The sequence below is a fragment of the Molossus molossus genome, unplaced genomic scaffold (assembly GCF_014108415.1).
Source record: "Molossus molossus isolate mMolMol1 unplaced genomic scaffold, mMolMol1.p scaffold_m16_p_6, whole genome shotgun sequence".
Taxonomy (NCBI): domain Eukaryota; kingdom Metazoa; phylum Chordata; class Mammalia; order Chiroptera; family Molossidae; genus Molossus; species Molossus molossus.
The window spans coordinates 11,805,761-11,820,879 of record NW_023425399.1 but is presented as its reverse complement, the minus strand read 5'-3'; positions in this window follow the sequence as shown (position 1 = coordinate 11,820,879).

Sequence of the window (15,119 nt, the reverse complement as noted above, 5' to 3'; positions counted from 1 at the left end):
GTTATGAATAGTAGCTTTGTTTTGATGGTGGAGTTACAGAGGGATCCATTTTGCTCACCTTTCTTGGGACACTGGTAAAGTAATAAAAATGATCTTTGTGTGTGTGTGTGTGGTTGTTGTTAATCCTCACCCCAAAATATTTTTCCATTAATTTTTTTTAAGATAGAGTGGGGAGGGGGGACTTGGTCAGGAATTGAACCCGCGATTCTTCAGTCCACAGGCCAACACCTCTAACTGCTGAGCCAAACTGGTGGCTCCATTCACTTCTGCTGAGTGGATTTTCAGTTTCCTGTTTCCACTGAGTTTTTCCATTGATGCTCTATCCCCTGCCTTCAACTCAGGCCTCCTAACTCCTCGTTCCCTTTCATACCTAGAAATCTGCCTCACTAAACTTGGTCTCTCTCCAAGACTCTAGGCCCTTTCTCCCTCTGTGCTCTGACTCCAGATCTTCTCTCTGTCCAGAGGTCTTCCTCCCACTGTCCCAATGAGCTCCCACTCATGCTTCAGGTTTCACATTAAATAAAAACCTCCCCGGAAGCTTCACCAATTCACCCCAGATGAAATGAGTCATTGTCTTTGTCCTTTCTCAGGACCCTGGCTTACCTCTGTATTAACCCTTATCCCGCTGCGCTGCGATTATTTAACGTCGCATTTTTTCTGTCTAGGATATGGTCTCATAAAAGCTGCAACTGTGTCTGACTTCGTTACCTCAGAACACTAGAACCAAACTCCGGGCCTTGCACATACCGAGGCCACAATTCTGACTTTTCTAATAGGATGCAAAGGAGGCTGGCAGGGAGTAGACTAGTCCTAACATTTACTGAATTGTTCTCACAAAGAAAAGCTTCATTGCATAGTCCAGAACCCCTGAGTTATCCGCTGCCTGCTGGACGCTGGACTCAGCCTTTTTTTTTTTTTTTTATCCTCACCCGAGTACATTTTTCCATTTTTTGTTCAGATAGAGTGGGAGGGGGAGAGAGAGAGAGAAACATCGACATGAAAGGGACACATCGAGTGGCTGCCACCCACACGACCCAACCAGGGCCGGGGACAAACTGCAACCGAGGTACGTGCCCTTAGCGGGAACCGAACCCGGGTCTCTCTGGACCGCAGGCCAACGCTCTAACCGCTGAGCCAAACCGGCCAGGGCTCAGCTTTTTTTTTTTTTTTTTTTTTTATCCTCACCCGAGGATATTTTCCATTTTTTGTACAGATAGAGTGGGAGGGAGAGAGAGGAAGGGAGAGAGAGTGAGAAACATCGACGTGAAGGGACACATCGAGTGGCTGCCACCCGCACGACCAACCAGGGCCGGGGACAAACTGCAACCGAAGTACGTGCCCTTAGCAGGAACTGAACCCGGGTCTCTCCGGACCGCAGGCCGACGCTCTAACCCCTGAGCCAAACCGGCCAGGGCTCAGCCTTTTTTTTTTACATTTTTTTCTTAAAGACTAATTTATATTTGCTTTTGAAAACTTAGAATAGGCTGGGGGAATTTTTTTTTTTTTTTTAAATAAAAGATAAGAAAAGAAAAAGGAATCTTGGAAATATGTGTTCATGAGGGGTACTGGGGCAAAGTAAGGACTAAGGGTCCTGGCTACTCTGGGACTCAGCCCAGCTCTGCCTTTGCTGACCTGGTGATGCTGGGTGTCTCCAACTCCCCAGTCCCTTCATCTGGAAAGGAAGCCAAATAACACCTCGCCTCAGGAGTGTCAGGCGTGAAATGAGATGACACAGGCAAAACCCATACCCCAGGGCCTGGCAAGAATCTAAGGAGAAAGTTACTATTATTATTTGTGTCCTCTCAATCCTTCCTCTATCCAAAATTCCTGTTTTATAACGAAATCTAAGTGTACATTTCACTTTAAACTCTATGCTTTGTAAAAATTTCTCTAGGTTCCATATAAATCAGCCCCCAAAGAAGACAAGCGCTGTGTCTCTGATCTTTGAAATATCTTCTAAGACCGAACAAAGTATAGTTATGAAAAGTACTCCATCCCTGAAAGATAAAGTGATTAAACCATGTGATGAAGGACCAGCTAGCTGAACAATGATCTCAATTCCTCTACTAAACCTCCAGCAACTGTAAAAGATGTTGCTTCCCTCTGCAAATCTCATGGGAATGTTACCAACTTCGAAATGTATGGTTACCTAGTCCACAATGCCACTCTTCCCCAATCACGTGCCCATCAGATGAACTCTTCCCAAGATAAATTTATCACAATTCTATGTCCTATTCCTCCCTTCTGTGACACCTTCTGATCTGGCTGATCCTTGATGATCTCTGGCCCAGAGATGAAAACATTGTTCGGAAAACTGCAGTTCATTGACCACTATGAGCTGGTTCAACCATGTGGTTCAAGTTCACCTAGTGAGCCAGGCTTCTATAAGGTTGGCCCATTCACACTACGGCTATCATGGTTTTAATGATCTGAGCTTGATCTGTCTGTTACTACAGGCACTGGTCACAGAAGGCCATTTAAATGTAAATTTATATTAATTAAAATTCAATAAAATAAAAGATTCCATCAGCTCCACAGTCTCACTAGTTATATTTCAAGTGCTTGATAACTTCGTGTGGCTCATGGCTACTGTATTAAACATGGTAGTTATAGAACATTTCCATCATCACAGAAAGTCCTTTTGCAAAGCATTATTTTGAGCTGTCCAAATAGTAATGGCTAATTAAAGGTCAGGATGTCAGATAATTTTACAAGGCTTTAATATTATAGAAGATGTTTAATTTAGTGTATTAGTACTCGATTCCAATAAATTTGAAGAAAGAATTCCAAGATAGTACTAATTGTTTTTTTTCTTTTCTTTTTTTTAATTTTAAGGATCTTATTGGCTTTATTCAATGATTCATAAATTAGGAAGCATCCAATCTAACAGAATGGTGCTCTAAGAAGATGTACAAAATGGAAGACTCAAAGGTGGAAAGAAGCAGAAACAAGAAATTATACTGGAGAAATGGCTTGGTTATTGGGAGGCCATTTTCTTTTAATCGAATTGATTGGGGCGACATTGGTTAAGAAAATTATGTAGGTTTCAGGAGTACAATTCTATAATATATCATCTGTATATTGCATTGTGTGTTCACCATCCCAAGTCAAGTCTCCTTCCATCACCATTACCATTTACCACCCCTTTACCCTCTGCTACCTCCCCCATCCCCCTTTCCCTCTGGTAATCACCATACTGTTGTCTGTGTCTATGAGTTTTGTTTTGTTTTGCTTTTGCTTAATCCCTTCATTATTTCATAATACTTTCTTACAATCCTTTGTATTTCTTTGCTGTCAGTTGTTACTTCTCCTCTTTCATTTCTAATTTTATTTATTTGAATCCTCTCTCTTGTTTTCTTGATGAGTCTGGTTAAAAGTTTGTCAATCTTGTTTATCTTTTCAAAGAACCAGCTCTTGGTTTTACTGATCTTTTGTATTGTTTTTTTTAGACTCTATTTTGTTTATTTCTGCTCTGATCTAGATTATTTCCTTTCTTCTACTCACTTTGGGCTTTATTTGTTGTCCTTCTCCTAGTTTTTTTAAGTGTAAAATTAGATTTATTATTTTTTTTTTTTTTAGATTTTTCTTATTTCTTGAGGTAGACCTGTAGTGCTATTTATTTCCCTCTTAGGACTGCTTTTGCTGTGTCCCATAGATTTTAGGTTGTTGTGTTCTCATTTTTATTTGTTTTAAGGTATCTTTTGATTTCTTCCTTGATCTCATTGTTAACCCATCAATTGGTTAGTAACATGTTATTTAGCCTCCATGTCCTTGTGTGTTTTCAGCTTTTTTCTTGTGATTGATTTCTAATTTCATATCATTATGGTCAGAGAAGATGCCTGATATGATTTCAGTCTTCTCAAATTTACTGAGACTAGTTTTTGTGTCCTAACATGTGGTCTATCCTAGAAAATGTTCCACATGCACTTGAAAAGAACGTATAGTCTGCTGCTTAGGAGTAAAACGCTCTGAAGGTATCAATTAAATCTATCTCATCTAGTGTGTCATTTCAGGCCATTGTTTTCTTTCTAATTTTCTGTCTGGAAGCTCTATCCATTCATGTCAATGGGGTGTTAAAATCCCCCTACTATGACTGTATTACTGTCAATCACTCCCTTTATGTCCATCAAGATTTGGTTTATATATTTAGGTGCTCCTATATTGGGTTCATAAATGTTTACAAGGGTCATATCCTCTTGTTGGATTGCTCCCTATATCATTATGTAATGTCCTTCATTGTCTCTTACCACAACCTTGTTGTTGTTGTTTTGTTTTGTTTTGTTTTTAGTCCTCACTCGAGGATATATTTCCATTGATTTTTAGATAGTGTGGGAGGGAGTAAAGGAGGGAGGGAGAGAGAGAGAGAGAGAGAGAGAGAGAGAGAGAGAGAGAGAGAGAAACATCTATGTGAAAGAGACACATCAATTGGTTGCTTCCCACATGACCCCAATCAGGGTTGGGGATCAAACTGCAACCGAGGTATGCGCCCTTGACCAGAATTGAACCCGTGACTCCTTGGTCCATGGACTGAAGTTCTAACCACTGAGCAAAACAGGCCAGGGCTACATCCTTTGTTTTAAAGTCTATTTTGTCAATAAGCTGATGAAAAAAATAGACCCAGAGACATAGAGAGGAGTATAGTTCAGACTGACAAATCTCAGAGAAGGGGGACAGGGAGGATGGATTAGATAAGCCAAAGAACTTATATGCATGTATGCATAATCAGTGGACATAGACAACAATGCTGGGGGCGTGGGGGGTGGGATGAGGAGGAGGGTTTCTAGGGGGTTAAAAGGAGAAACATCTGTAACAAAAATAAATTAATAAAAGTTGAAAAAAAAGCCCTGGTTTGGCTCAGCGGTTGGAGCGTCGGCCTGTGGTCCAGGGACACCCGGGTTCGGTTCCCACTGGGGGCATGTGCCTCGGTTGCTGTTTGTCCCCAGCTCTGGTTGGGCAGGGTCATGTGGGTGGCAGCCACTCAATGTGTACCCTTCACGTCGATGTTTCTCTCTTCCTCTCTCTCCCTCCCACTCTGTCTGAACAAAAAATGAAAAAATGTCCTCAGGTGAGGATAAAAAAAAAAAAGAAGTTGAAAAAGAAAAATTTAAAGTAGAGGCCTTGCCTGTAATAAGAGATTATCAGAAATCAACTTTTTGACCAGTCTATAGGGCATGGCAAACATCTAATTACTCAACATCTGCTCTTCTTATCATCTTACCTTATCCTTAGCTCAAAATGTTATATATACCTCATTTTCCGTTTCTGTCTAAACCTCTCTTGTATGTGGGGTCTCTAACTCTCTCCTGTATGTGGGATTCATATACATACATATGTAATTAAAATTGTTTTTTTCTCTTGTAAAAAAAAAAAACAAAAACTCTATTTTGTCCAGCCTGGCCAGTGTGGCTCAGTTCACTGGCTGAGTGGTCCCAGTTTGATTCCCGGTCAGGGCACATACCCAGGTTGTGGGATAGACCCCAGTGGAGGGTGTGCAGGAGGCAGCCAATCAATGTTTCTCTCTCACATGGATATTTCTATCGCTCTCTCCCTTCCTCTTGATCTAAAAAATTAATAAAAACATTTAAATTTTTTTATAAAGTCTATTTTGTCCAATATAAGTTTTGCTATTCCAGCTTTTTATTTCATTTCCATTTGCATGAAATACCTCTTCCATTTCTTTACTTTTAGTCTATGTGTATTTTTCATTCTGAGGTGGGTCTCTTTTAGACGGCATATATGTGGGTCTTGTTTTCTTATCCATTCAACTAACCTATGTCTTTTGATTGGAGCATTAAGCCATTTACATTTAAATTAAATATATATATATATTTTATCCTCACCCGAGGACACTTTTTCATTCTTTGTTCAGATAGAGCAGGAGGGAGGGAGAGAGAAACATCGATGTGAAAGGGACACATCGAGTGGCTGCCACCCGCACGACCAACCAGGGCCGGGGACAAACTGCAACCGAGGTACGTGCCCTTAGCGGGAACCGAACCCGGGTCTCTCCGGACCACAGGCGGACGCTCTAACTGCTGAGCCAAACCGGCCAGGGCTAAATTAAATATTTTTAACTTATTTTTATTGTTGAATGTATTACATATGTCCTCCCTTTTTCCCCCATGACCTCCTTCTCACTCCTGTCCCCTCCTGCCTTCCCCATGGGTTATACATATATGCATATAAGTTCTTTGGTTTATCTCTTCCTACCCTTCCTCCTCCCTTCCCTTTAAGGTTCACCAGCCTAACAACCAATCTGTACTTCTTAATCCCTTCACCTTAAAGTAATTATTGATAGATACATATTTATTGCCATTTTATTCTTTTAATTATGTCCCTCTGTTGTTATTGTTTTTTGCTTGGCTTTGATTTCCCCCTCATTTTTCTTAAGGAAAAACCTTTAATATTTCCTTAATACTGGTTTGGTGGTAACAAACTCCTTTAGCTTTTTCTGATCTGGGAAGCTCTTTATTTTTCATTCAATTTTAAATGATAGCCTGGCTGGATAAAGTAGACTTGGTTGTAGGTCCTTGTTTTTCATCACTTTGACTATTTCATGTCAATCCCTTCTGGCCTGAAATGTTTCTGTTGAGAAATCAATTGATAGTCTTACTGTAGCTCCCTTGTACTACTTTTAAGATTCTCCCTTTGTCTTTAACCTTTGACATTTAATTATTATGTGTCTCGGTGTGCGTCTCTTTGGGTTCATCTTGTTTGGAATTCTCTGTGCTTCCTCTTGTGTGTCCTTTTTCTTCACCAAGTTAAAAATTTTTTAATCATTATTTCTTCAAATATGTTCTGGATCCCTTGCTCACTCTATTCTTCTTCTGGTACCCCTATGATGCGGATGTTGTTATGCTTCATTTTGTTCCAAAGGTCCATTAAACTGTCCTCATTTCTTAAATTTCTTTTTTCTTTTTGCTGCTCTGATTGGGTATTTTCTGATACCTTGTCTTCAAAACTGTTGATTCAATTCTCTGTTTCACCCAACCTACTGTTTATTCCTTCTGATGCATTCTTCATTTCAGATATTGTATTCTTCACTTCTGACTGCTTATTTTTATAATTTCTATTTTTTTATGCTGTTGTAGTTCTCACTAAGTTCCTTGAGCTTCTTCATAACCATTTTTATTAATTCTATATCTAATCAATTGCCTGCCTCCATTTTATTTAGCTCTTTTTCTGAAGATTTCTCCCATTCTTTCATTTGGGCATGTTTCTTTGTCTCTCCCATTTTGGCTGCTTCCTTGTGTTTGTTTCCATGTATTAGTTTTCTGTTATGACTCCCAATCTTGGTAGAGTGGCCTTATGTAGTAGGTGTCCTGTGGGACCATGTGGCACAGTCTCCTTGGTCACCTGACCTGGGTGCTCCAGGAATGTCCCTTGCATGGATTATGTGGCCCCTCATGTTGTAATTGTGTCTTGATTGCTATTGGCCCATTTGTGTGTGGGGTTGATGCTCAGGCTGGCTGACTGTGAGGATCAACCCCAACCACAGTGCTGATCACACACAGCAGAACTCACCTTAGCAGAATTTGGTCAAGATCTCCCTTTTGATATGCCATATGTGAAGCTAATTGAATTCTGCTCTGATGTTGTCTGAAGCTGGCCACTGGGTATGTTGGTTCTGGGGCCTCTTGGGAGGGACTCTTGTGCAGGCCAATGTCAGTGACTAGCCCTGGGAAACCTGTTTGGAGCTACAAAGCAATCCAGTTTGTGGTTGCCTCTGCTGGGCCTGGATATGCACAGGAAAGACCAATCTGCACAGGGCCTGGGGGCAGGTCAGCTAAAGTCTCAAGGCACCCCAAGATTTGCTTCTGCCTGCCTCTTCCTACCAGCTGCCTGTTGGTCTCAATCACTGAAAGAACCTCTGATAGTACACAAGTTGCATGAGGTAGGTTCTCAGTGAATCACCAAGTAAGGATAAGTGATGTTCACCAGATTGATACAGGTTCAAACTCAGTGCCAGTGCTGAGTCCAAAGCCAGTCAACAAGTTTATCAAGTTTAACTGCCACACACTGGGTGCTTGCACACCTTTGTCATGGAAGGGGTCTCAGGGAGTAAAGCAGGGTGAGGTCAGGAGAGTTTATCAGACCCAAACAGACCAAGATTTGGTCATGTGAAGAGAGAGCTCTGCACCATCACTTGTGCTAGGGAAAATGGCCCCACAACTCAGCTGTGTCTCCAGGATTCTGCCCAGACATTGGCAGGATGAAGCCCCCAAGAGTCAGGAGGGTGGGACCACCGGGAGCCCTGAGAGCGGGACTAGTGAATCTTCTGTGAAGGGAGGTGCCAGTTAGATTCCCAGAGTTGTGGGAGGAATAGCCCCAGCCCCAAAGCCACACCACTCAGTCACTGAAACCCCCTGAGTCTGTCCAGACTTCTACAATCCAGTCCAGGCAGCTGACTCCTCAGCAGGGCATGAACTCTGCAGCGTGGGGTGACAGGGAGTTCAGAGAGTGGGGCTATTGCATTCCCCCAGGATGATGCCATAGGGAAGGTAGTGCTCCACCCCCCACCCCCCCAAAATGGCATCTGTGATGTGGGAGAATCACTCAACACAGGGATCCTGGCAGCTGTCTCTTCTGCCTTCTCCTCAGAGCCACAAACTCAAGTCTCTCCTCACACAACTCTACTCTGCTCTGTCCTCCCTCCATGGCTACAAATAAGATATTGTTGATTGCCCTTTAAAAGGGTGCCTGTGTCTCTAACAGACTTTCCTCTCTCCCCGGCAGACAGAATCCCCACTAATTCCCTGGCAGTCAGATATTATATGGGTGCCTCTTCCAAGACCTGGTGCTCTAGGCTGGGGAGCCAGACTTGGGCTTGAGACACACTCTTCTTAGGGGGAAGCTTTGTAGCTGAGATATCCCTCTGGAAGCTCAGCCACCACCCATGGGAATGGGGCCAGCACTTTTCACATCTATGCCCTTCCTATCAGTCTTGATGTGGTTTCATCTGAAAATCCTTGATTATAAGACTCCTTTATCTAGCCTTCAGTTGGTTATTCAGGTTGATTGCTTTATATTTAGTTGTAATTCCAGTCTGATCCTGGGAAGAGGTGAGTGTAGTTTCCACCTACTCTGCCACTGTCTTGGGTCTACTGTACTAATTGTTAAAGCATGTATTTTAACTTTCTACTCTGGGTACAATATGAGTATAATATGAAAGGAGCCTGCAGTAGGAACAGGTAGTAAAGGGATTGGGGAAATTAAGATATTCTCTTTTATAGGCACCCACAATATGGACTTTCCAACTGAAGGAATTGGGCATGATATAAGAATGGGCCCCTGTTTTTGGAGGATTAGGCGGGTGTTAGACTGAAGGACCCATAGGCAACTCACCAAGTGAAGATTATTACTATAAGTTATAGTACTGATGAAATATGATATAGACAAAGATGTTCATCAATACTCCTTATAAATATAAACTAGTTGAATCAACTTTAATATTTGACAATATGAGATGAGTTATACGAATAATGGTATATCCATAGTGTGAAACTAATGTATTCATGATAGACTATGCAATGGGACTTTTTCTGTTGTCTCATAGATCTTCGCTGAGACTTCATGGCTAAAGTCAACCATCAATAAGTGCTTATTCTTTCTAAAGAGATGCCTGGTGAGGGGTTTTAAAAGAACCAACCATTCAGAGTTGAATCTTCTGCCAGAAGGGACAACTGCCATTCCAGCACCGAGCTGAGTGCAGCTGAACTGCAAAAACATGAGACCCACTACTGTGCTACTGCCCAAGCAGAGCATGAAAGAATACTTGGAAGCCTGGCTGGTGTGTCTCAGTGGTTGAGCACTGACCCATGCACCAAGAGGTCACCGGTTCAATTCCTGGCCAGGGAGGAGGCAGTGGGGAGCAGCTAAGGCCAAGCAACCTAAGTCCACCAGAGCGCTTTACACCATCAGACCAGGAGACCCCACTGTGTCAGCGCAGCTAGGACACAGTAGCAGTGCTATGGAGCTGCCTGCTGCAGTAGCCACAACCAGTGGGGAGCTGAGCACCATCCCCCCATAGCAGAAGCCTGATAAGAGCCCAGCACATTCCCACACAGCAGCAGTGAGTGGGTGGGAGTGGAGCCCCACCCCCAACAGCAGCTGAGGCTCTGGAACCGAGACACACTCTCAGCAGCAGAGGCTTGGGAGCAGACATCCATCCCCAGGCAGCAGCAGCACAGATCAGCAGCTGAGACCCATCCCCAGTGGCATCATCAGAGGTTGATCAGGAGCGGTGCCCCATTCCAAGCAGCAGCAAGACTCCAGCTGCCGAGACCTGCCTCTGACAACTTCAGCAGTGGATTTGAAGTGGAGCCCTTCCCCTGGCAACAGCAAAACCTCAGGAGGGGAGCATCCTCAGCCTCCAACACCAGCAGAGGATTGGGAGCTGAGAGCACCCCCTGGCAACAGCAGCAGCAGTAGCAGCACAAACCAAGAGCTGACACTTGTCCCCAGCAGCAACTGATAAGGAGCTGAGCCCCACCAGGCATCAGAATACCCCCAGAAGCACATCAGCACAACCCATGCACCCCAGCAGAACACCAGCTGGACTCACGCACACCAGCAGCATACCAGCAAGACCCTCCCACCCCAGAAGAACACCAGCAGGACCCATGCACCCCAGCAGAGCACCAGTGGAACCCACCCACCCCAGCAAAACACCAGCAGGACCCACGCACCCCAGCAGCATACCAGCGGGACCCACCCACCCACACACCAGCAGGACCCAAGTACCCCAGCAGAACACCAACTGGACCCAAGCACACCAGCAACGTACCAGCTGGATCTACACATCCCAGGCAGCAGCAACACAGATCAGCATCTGAGACCCATCTCCAGCAGCATCAGCAGAGGCTAATCAGGAGCGGGGCCCCAGCTCAAGCAGCACAAGACTTGGGCAGCCAAGACCTGCATGACAGACCAGTACCAGCCACCAGTTGTCAATCCTCCAGGACTCACAGCAGGCAAGAGGTGCCACACACCAAGACACTCTGGGAGGCATAGCAGCCTTATTTGATACACACTGACCTGACCTGCCTACACATGCCAACATCCCTCATCAGGCCTAGAACTACCGGACTGCTAAAATGGTGAGACAAAGAAACAACACCCAAATGGAAGAAAAGGGGTAATCACCAGAAAAGAAACTATAGGAAATGGAAGAAAGCAATTTGTCAGATAAAGAATTCAAAGCAATAATTTTAAGGGTGTTCAAACAGTTTAGTGAGAACTACAAGCAACTTAATAAGAATTATAAAGAGGTTAGTGGGAACTACATCAGCTTAAAAAAAGAAGTAGAAGCTATGAATAAAAGTCAAGAAGAAATAAAAAATATCATAGCTGTTATGAAAAGTACCTTAGAAGGATTCAATAGTCAATTAGAAGAAGCTGAAGACAGAATCAGCGAGTTAGAAGACAAGGCAGAAAAAAACACCCAAATAGAGCAGTAAATGGGGAAAAAGTGAAAAAGCAGAAGGAGAGTTTAAGGAAGCTTTGGGACAATACGAAACATAACAACATTTGCATCATAGGGGTACCAGAAGGAGAAGAATCAGAGAAAGAAATAGAGAATCTGTTTGAAGAAATAATGACAGAAAACTTCCCAAAATTGGTGAAGTAGCAACCGACACCACAGAAATACAAAGGATTATCAAAACATACTATAAACAATTATATGGCAAAAAATTGGACAATCTAGGCAAAATGAACAAATTTCTAGAAACACACAGTATCCCAAAACTGAACCAGGAAAAGATAGAAAACTTGAACAAACCAATAACAACAAAGGAAATTGAAGGTGTAATTAAGAAACTTCCAGCAAACAAAAGCCCAGGCCTGGATGGTTTCACAGGAGAGTTTTACCGAACATTCAAAGGTCTAATATCAATTTTCTTCAAACTATTCCAAAAAGTTCAAGAAGATTGAAGATTTCCAAACTCATTTTATGAGGCCAGCATATTCCTAATCCCAAAACCAGATAAAGACACTACAAAGAAAGAAAACTACAGGACAATATCCCTGATGAACACAGATGCCAAAATCTTTAACAAAATGTTAACAAATCGTATCCAGCGATACATCAAAAAAGTTATTCAACATGACCAAGTGGGATTCACCCGAGGGATGCAAAAATGGTACAATATTCGCAAATCAATGAATGTGATACAACACATAAGCAAAATAAAAGATAAAAACCATATGATCATATCAATAGATGCTGAAATAGCATTTGACAAAATCCAGCACCCATTTCTGATCAAAAGGCTCAGCAGTGTGGAAATAGAGGGATCATATCTCAACATAATAAAGGCCATATATGAAAAATCTACAGCCAACATCATACTCAATGAGCAAAAACTAAAAACATTCCCCTTAAGAATGGGAACAATATCCCTGATGAACACAGGGATGCCCACTTTCCCCACTCTTATTCAACATGGTACTGAAAATCTTAGCCACAGCAATTAAACATGAAGAAAAAATAAAAGGGATCCAAATTGGAAAGGAGGAAGTGAAACTGTAATTATTTACAGATGACATGATATTATAAATAGAAAACAATAAAGACTCCATCAAAAATCTACTAGAGTTAATAAATGAATTTGGCAAAGTAGCAGTATACAAGATTAACGTCAAGAAATCAACGGCATTCTTATACACCAATGATGAACTCACAGAAAAAAAAACAATACCACTTACCATTGCAGCAAAAAAATTAAGATACCTAGGAATAAACTAGAAGTAAAGGACATCTTCACAGAAAACTACAGGTCATTGAAAAAAGAAATAGAGGAAGATATAAAAAAGTGGAAGCACATACCTTGTTCATGGATTGGAAGAATTAACATCATTAAAATATCCATACTACCAAAAGCAATCTATGGATTCAATGCAATCTCCATCAAAATGCCAACGACATATTTCACAGAACTAAAACAAACACTCCAAAAGTTTATATAGAACCAAAAAAGACCTCAAATACCCACAGCAATCTTGAAAAGAAGAACAAAGTAGGAGGGATCACAATACTGGATATCAGGTTATACTACAAAGCTACTGTAATCAAAACAGCCTGGTACTGGCACAAGAACAGGCATTTAGATCAATGAAACAGAACAGAGAACCCAGAAATTGACCCAAGACATAATGCTCAATTAATATTTGACAAAGGTGTCAAGAGCATACAGTGGAGTCAAGACAGTCTCTTCAATAAATGGTGTTGGGAAAATTGGACAGCTACATGCAAAAATATGAAGCTAGAACACCAACTTGCACCATACACAAGAATAAACTCAAAATGGATAAAAGACTTAAATGTAACTCGTGAATCCATAAAAATTCTAGAACAAAATGTAGGCAACAAAATCTCAGACATTATATGCAGCAGAATTTTCACTGATACAACACCTAAGGCAACAGAAATAAAGGAAAAAATGAACACATGGGACTACATCAAACTCAAAAGCTTCTGCACAACAAAAGAGACAACCATCATTACAGAAAGGGATTCCACTATATGGGAGGCCATTATCGCCAGTGATGCATCAGATAAGGGGTTAATTTCCAAAATATATAGAGTGCTCATACAACTCAACAAAAGGAAGACAAAGAACCCAATTAAAAAATGGGCAGGGGAACTAAAAAGACACCTCTCCAAGAAGGACATACAAATGGTTAAGAGACATATGAAGAAATGCTCAACATCACTAATCATCAGAGAGATGCAAATGAAAACAACTATGAGGTATCACCTCACACCTGTCAGGATGGTCGCCATCAACAAATCATCAAACAACAAGGGTTGGCGAGGGTGTGGAGAAAAGGGGACTCTAGTACACTGCTGGTGGGAATGCAGACTGGTGCAGCCACTGTGGAAAACACTATGGTGTTACCTCAAACAGTTAAAAATTGAACTGCCATTTGACCCAGTGATCCCATTTCTAGGACTATACCGTAAGAAACCTGAAATACCAATCAGAAAAAATATATGTACCCCTATGTTCATAGCAGCACTATTTACAATAGCTAAGATCTGGAAACAACCCAAGTGTCCATCAATAGATGAGTGGATTAAAAAGCCGTGATACATGTGCACAACGGAATACTATGCAGCTGTAAGAAAGAAAAATCTCTTATCCTTTGAGACGACATGGAAGGACCTGGAGAATATTATCCTAGGCGAAACAAGCCAAGAAGAGAAAGACAAATATCACATGATCTCACTTATTTGTGGAATATAACGAACGAAATAATTTGATGAACAAAATAGACCCAGAGACATAGAATGGAGTATGGTTCAGACTGACAAACTTCAGCCCTGGCTGGTTTGGCTCAGCGGTTGGAGCGTCAGCCTGTGGACTGGAGAGTCCCAGGTTCGGTCCCCGCTAGGGGCATGTACCAAAAAAAAAACAAAAAAAACAGACTGACAAACTTCAGAGGAGGGGGTGGGGGAAGGAAAGAGATAAACCAAAGAATTTATAAGCATGTATGTAACCAATGGACATAGACGCAATGCTGGGGTGGGGGACAAGATTGGGAGGAGGGTATCAATGGGGGGAAAAGGAGAAACATCTGTAACAAAAATAAATTAATAAAAAGAAAAACTCAGGACCAAATTGCTTCACAGGTGAATTTTGCCAAACATTAAAAAAGTATTAATACCAATACTTCTCAAACTCTTCAAAAGTAAATTTAAAAATGGTTTTGGAGAAGGGATATACAGTGGGGTGAAAAAAAGAGCTCAGAAATAATCCCACATTATGTAAATGAAGTTATCGTAGTACTGAATAAAAGAAGAACTCATCAATAAGTGCTCTGGAACTACTGAAAAAATGAAAATGACCTTTATGCCATACCTTACCCAAAATAATCAACTTCAGGTGGTTTAAGGGTGTCAATGTAAAAGTCAAAATTTCAAAAGTCTTACAAGAAAACAGAACCAAGGTGTCCTATGTTCCTTGGTGATATAGTGTAGTGAGTTCAAATCTTATTTCCACTACATAAAAATATGTGTGACCTTGTACATATAACTTAACCTCACCTCTGCTTCTTCATCTGTAAATATGATAATTGTGCCGAATCCATTGGTGTGTATGTGATGATTCAATGAT